At 40.2% G+C, this 5,362-nt stretch overlaps 1 pseudogene; it reads left to right on the forward strand.

Moving 5' to 3' along the window:
- Positions 1-1,068: 1,068 nt before the first annotated feature.
- On the forward strand, positions 1,069-2,564 carry LOC149179854 (uncharacterized; annotated as a pseudogene).
- The last annotated feature ends 2,798 nt before the right edge of the window (positions 2,565-5,362 follow it).

The raw sequence follows: 5,362 nt of genomic DNA on the forward strand, positions 1-5,362 counted from the left end.
GAATTCCTCTATGAGGGATTTGGAAAATGGAAATGTTGTTATGGTAGAGGATGGTATAAAGGGCCTTATTGAAGACAAAATACAAGAGCACTCTTGTTCAAACAGGGGTGGGAACAACCAAGGGATGGGTTTTGTTATGATGTTGAAGAACTGTACATTAGAGGAAAAGATGGATTGGCTTCAGACTATGAAAACAATCTGAAATAGAGAGAAGAGACAAACAATAGGGAATTGGTAGACACTAAATATAGGATGTAGTTAATTTACAACAAACATAGATACATGTCAGGGACATTAGTGTACAAGGAGACAACCAAGGAAGTAGTGAACACTACTTGGAAAGGGAAAAAGAATTTGGAAATGAAAACCAAGAAAATCCAAGTGAAGGATATGTTCAATGCACAGGGGCCTTTGATTCTGATGCTAGGGAGCCAAATAATTGTCATGCAGGCCTTTTTGACAACGATTTTGTGCAAATTGCAGGTCAAGTGGCAAACAAGGTTGGAAAAAGAAGAGGGTCATGACAAGCAATCTAGCTATAATAAGTTGTGTGATAAAGATGTAGAGGATATAAGTTTGTCTTATGAACAAAATAAAAGTACTGACGTGCTTGATGCCTAGGAACATCATTCTACCTATGGACTTGAACATGAAGACCAAGGGAAGGGTGAACACAAAGGTAATGAGCATCTTCCTGTTGCCAGGAGCATCACATATAAGGAGGATAGTCAGGAAACTCTGATTGAAAAAAGAGAGTGCATGGAACTAGAGCAGACTATGGCATCTGGAGAAGTAGCAAATCAACGAATCAGTGTGACTACTAGTTCTGACAAGAAAAATGTTACTACAGAGATGGGGTCTTGTGTTGTTCTTGATATTTGTGACATTGAAAGGAAAGTTCAAATCAAACATAATGAGATTTCAGATGTATTTTCTAATATTGGTTATGAAGGCCCACAAAGCATTACAGTTGTATCCTCAACATTTGTTGAACATTGAGAATTCTGTTTGAAAAGAGAAGAAGTACAAAATGCGAGGTCAGATGAACTGCATTCTTGTGACCAAATTATGGCAACGATCATCCCTCCAACAAAGTATGATGGAATCAATGATTCAACAGAAAGACTTGTTTTTGACTTAAATGATTTTATTGAACTGGATGAAGCAGGTCAATATGACACAACATTATCCACATCAACATCTTGTTTATCAATTGTGCCTTGCACAAGTGGTTATGTTCCCCTTACTCTATCATTGATTGGCTTAGCAACACAAATTGTAGTGGTTTCTAGGTCAAAGGGACATTTCATTCCCCCAATAAATCCATTGCAAAGCATAGGAGAACTAGGCTCGAAAGGATTTGGAGCAACAATTGCTTTTCGACTAGTAGAGCCTAGAGAAATAATTGCTCTGCAACTTGTTGTCTCCAAAATACAATTTCAGATTCTAATTCATTTAATTTAATTGGAAAATGAAATAGAGATTCATTAGAAATTGATCTTAATGTGGCTTATGAGAAAAAATCTGAAGATTGGGTAGTAATAGTGCATTTATCTTCTCAAATATGTGAACCATCAACAAGCTTTGGATGTAGAGATATGAGCAGAAAATATTTTATATCTTCAATCCCTGAACCTTTTTCTCCTAGCAGGCCTTGTATTCTTGTGAGGTCGTATTTAGAATTGAATCACATTGATGATAGTGGGGAGAATGAACTGATCAAAATGCCTCTTGGTACCAGTGCTAAAAATTTTGGATTGACTTTGATGATGGGCCCACCTTTGATGATGGTGGAGATGAATTGTTACCTTAGAATTTTATCTCATCTTCCCAACCTATAGATGACCTGAGAATGAAGGGCGAGCTATTCAATTCATCATCTTGTTTTTCTGCTGGAGATGCCTTTCAGTCATTTACAATACCATTGAATTTTAATGACAGGACAAATCATCAAGTTATCACTACAATTACATCTGAATCTCAGTCTAATCAAATTTAATTACCTGGTTTACTTTGTTCAGTGGTGATATATATATATATATATATATATAGATAAAGGGCATACATCATTCTCTTCAGATCCTATTATTTCCTTTTCAAATGCCACTAGTAAATCATACCCATTTACTGGATTTCGTTTTGGGTCAAGTTTTCATCTTAACTCTACTTCTTTTTCAAGCGACTCACCTTCCTATCCAGAATCATTAGGACCAAGATGTTTTCCTGCAGTTTCCTCTCAGGTAGTCCCTACAAGGCCACTCTCATCATCACATGTGAAACCATACTTAATAAGCCCCATGGTGGCATCTGGAACAGAGAGAAGTAGCATGTGCACATGGCCTACTACAAATATTGATGATTTAAATACAGGTCCTGAGATGTGTGACATCTCTTACAGGGAAGAGAGGCTAGTCACCAGGGAACCTTCAGTAAATTGTCTTGTTTCTTTGGAGCGGATGAAAGAATTCTATCATGGGTCAACTTCAGGTATATCTTAAAAGAGAAAAGAACCTAAAGAAGTTTGGGATGTGCATTAATCTAGATATAAGCAGTCTATTTGGTAGTAAAATTGTTTTTTGCATATGAGGTATTGCATGAAATTGAATGTCAATTGATATGTTGATCCAAAATTAACTAGGAACGCAAAAATTTACAGATATAATCATAAACATAGAGATGCAACAGAAAAATGCTTCATTTCATTAATAGAAAAATACTGAACTATGCTTACAAACAAAATGGAATAAGATAGCTCGGGCGATGGTAGCTTAAGTCTGAGAAGAGATGTGGTGGCTACATGCCTCTGAACTATGTTACAATGAGGCTCAAGGGCCTATTTATTATTGGAAAACATGAGAAAACCCTAAACAACCAAAACCTAACCCCAGGAGATGTAACACCAAGAGTTTGTGGGCCCCGTCTAGGTTAGTTGGGCAGTCGACTTTCCGGGGTCGTAACTTGGTCATATTATCTCCGTTTGGCACATACGATACCTTGTTGGAAATGTCTCTCTGAGTACTACAAGTTTCACCACATGCCCTTGCCTATGACTATGGGCTTGCTGCAGACCCCAAAAAAACACCGTTTAGGGGGTCAAAACTGCTCCGGAAGTTCAGGACCCGAAAAGTTGCTAAAAATAGTAAATGATGAAATGAACAAGGAAACATATGAAATTGACTAGGGGGTCTAGGTGGAATAGCTGGGTGGCCACCAATATCCACCTGGATCATTCCGCCCCCCTAGGAAGCAGTGGTCCCTATTGCATGTAGAGCCTCCATGGGGTGAGGAAATTTCTGTTGAACTTGGTCCCTAGTGAACCACTTGCCTTGGTGAAGGAGTTGGCCTGATTTGACAACTCGATATAGTTGTATCCTTTGTTGGCAAGTGTTCTTGATCTGTGTGTCCATGATTTGATCAGTTGTGGCCTGTTCCATGCAGTCCGAGTTGATCTATGTTGGTGTGAGCTGTTCTGCAATATCAAATGTGTCCAACAATGGTGGAAAGTATGGCTGAAGGCAATCTACATTGAACATTGGGTGTAGACCAAGGAACGGTGGGATGCTGAGCTCAAAGGCATTGTCATTAACGGCCTTTGTTATGGTTTGTGGCCCATATCGGAGCAGGTGAAGCTTGCGGTGGGGTCCAACAAGGCGCTCCTTCTGTAAATGTAGCCAAACTTTGTCGCCCACCTGGAACTTGTGTGAAACTCGATGTTGATCATGGCACTACTTGTACTTAGCATTGGCTCTGTCCAATGTATCATGGATATGCTAGCGGATGTGTTGAATGCGCTCAATGAAGTTGTTAGCCCTTTCGGCTTCAGATTAAATGTGAACCGAATCTACCTGAGTGGCTGCAAATGGTATGGCCACATCAATGGGGCATAATGGATGAAATCCTAGCCCTACCTAAAAGGGGTTGTGGCCTACTGAGCTGTGGAGAGCTCTGTTGTAGCTGTGTTGGAAATAGGGGAGAATTTCATCCCACATGCGTGGATTCTTCGAGCTATACATGTGAAGAATGTGTACGATCAGCTTGCTGACAAACTCTGTCTGGCCATCAATTTTGGGATGGAAAGCCGTGGACTTAGTAAGTTTTGTATCTAGCATCAACCAGAGACTTGAACAAAATGCACTCAATAATCTACTGTCCCAATCTGAGACAATGGACTGTGGGATCCCAAAGTGTACCCATACTCACTCAAAGAAGAGATTAGCATTGGCCTCTGCTGTGATGCTCTTCTTGCAGGCCGCCATGATGGGCATCTTAAAGAATCTGTTGAAGACCACATAAAATGAAATTGTTGCCGTGATTAGTAGAAGGAAGGCCCGACATGTAATCCATGGAGACAAATTCCCAAAGCTGACTAGGAGTAGGTAGAGGATTATATAGGCCTTGCTTCTTTTTGGTTGGTTTGGCAATGACATAGGCAGTGCAGGATCTAATGTAATTGCCAACATCTTGATGAAGTTTCATCCAATAAAAATACTTCTGCAATACCGCCACTGTTTTCTCTACTCCGAAATGTCCAGCGACCCAATTGTAGTGCACCTCCCAAATCATCTTGGCACGCTCACTTGAAGGAACAAAGATGTGTTCGAGGTGGTATAACAGTGCACCCTGAAGGTGAAAATTTGGAACCTGCTTCCCTTCTAGGAGTGTCTGGTATATGCTGCCAAATTTTGGATCACACTTGTAAATATGTGGCCACCACAATGTCTCGTGACCACAGGAGTCGAGAACAGTGATTAGCGCCATGACTGGTGGTAAGCTAAGGCAATTAGTGACATTATTGGTGTTGCACTTCTTATACTTAATGTTGGAATGGAACCGTTGCAAATAGGTGGACCATTTCTGATGGTGATCGTTATGCAACTTCCCTTATGTCTGTATGAACTATAGAGGCTAGTGGTCTATGTGGATGAATGTTTCCTTCCCCGGAATGTAATGCTTTCATTGACGGCAGGCTTACATAATGGAATACATTTCTTTGTCGTAAGTGGGGTACTTTCAGACTATGTCTAAAAGTGTCTCATTGTGGTAAGTCACTGGATGCCCATGCTGAGTAAGAACCACACCAATATCATAGTCAAAAGCATATGTCTCAATCTCAAATAGTTGTTGTAGGTATGGTAATGTGAGCACTAGTGCAGAACAGAGGCTATTCTTCAACTCTGAGAACGCTTGTTGTTGGTTTTACGACCTAAAAAAACTTTTCTTTTGCTCCGCCCTTGGTGACTTGACCTAAAGGCCAAGTGATATGACAGAACCCCAACACAAACCTATCGAAGAAATTGGCAAGACCCAAAAATATGCGGAGCTCTGTTAGATTGGTTGGGACTGGCGAATCTCGAATGACTTG

This window comes from Pinus tabuliformis, chromosome 3_2 (assembly GCF_031772625.1).
Source record: "Pinus tabuliformis cultivar Carrire ecotype Pingquan chromosome 3_2, CPIR1, whole genome shotgun sequence".
Classification (NCBI taxonomy): Eukaryota; Viridiplantae; Streptophyta; class Pinopsida; order Pinales; family Pinaceae; genus Pinus; species Pinus tabuliformis.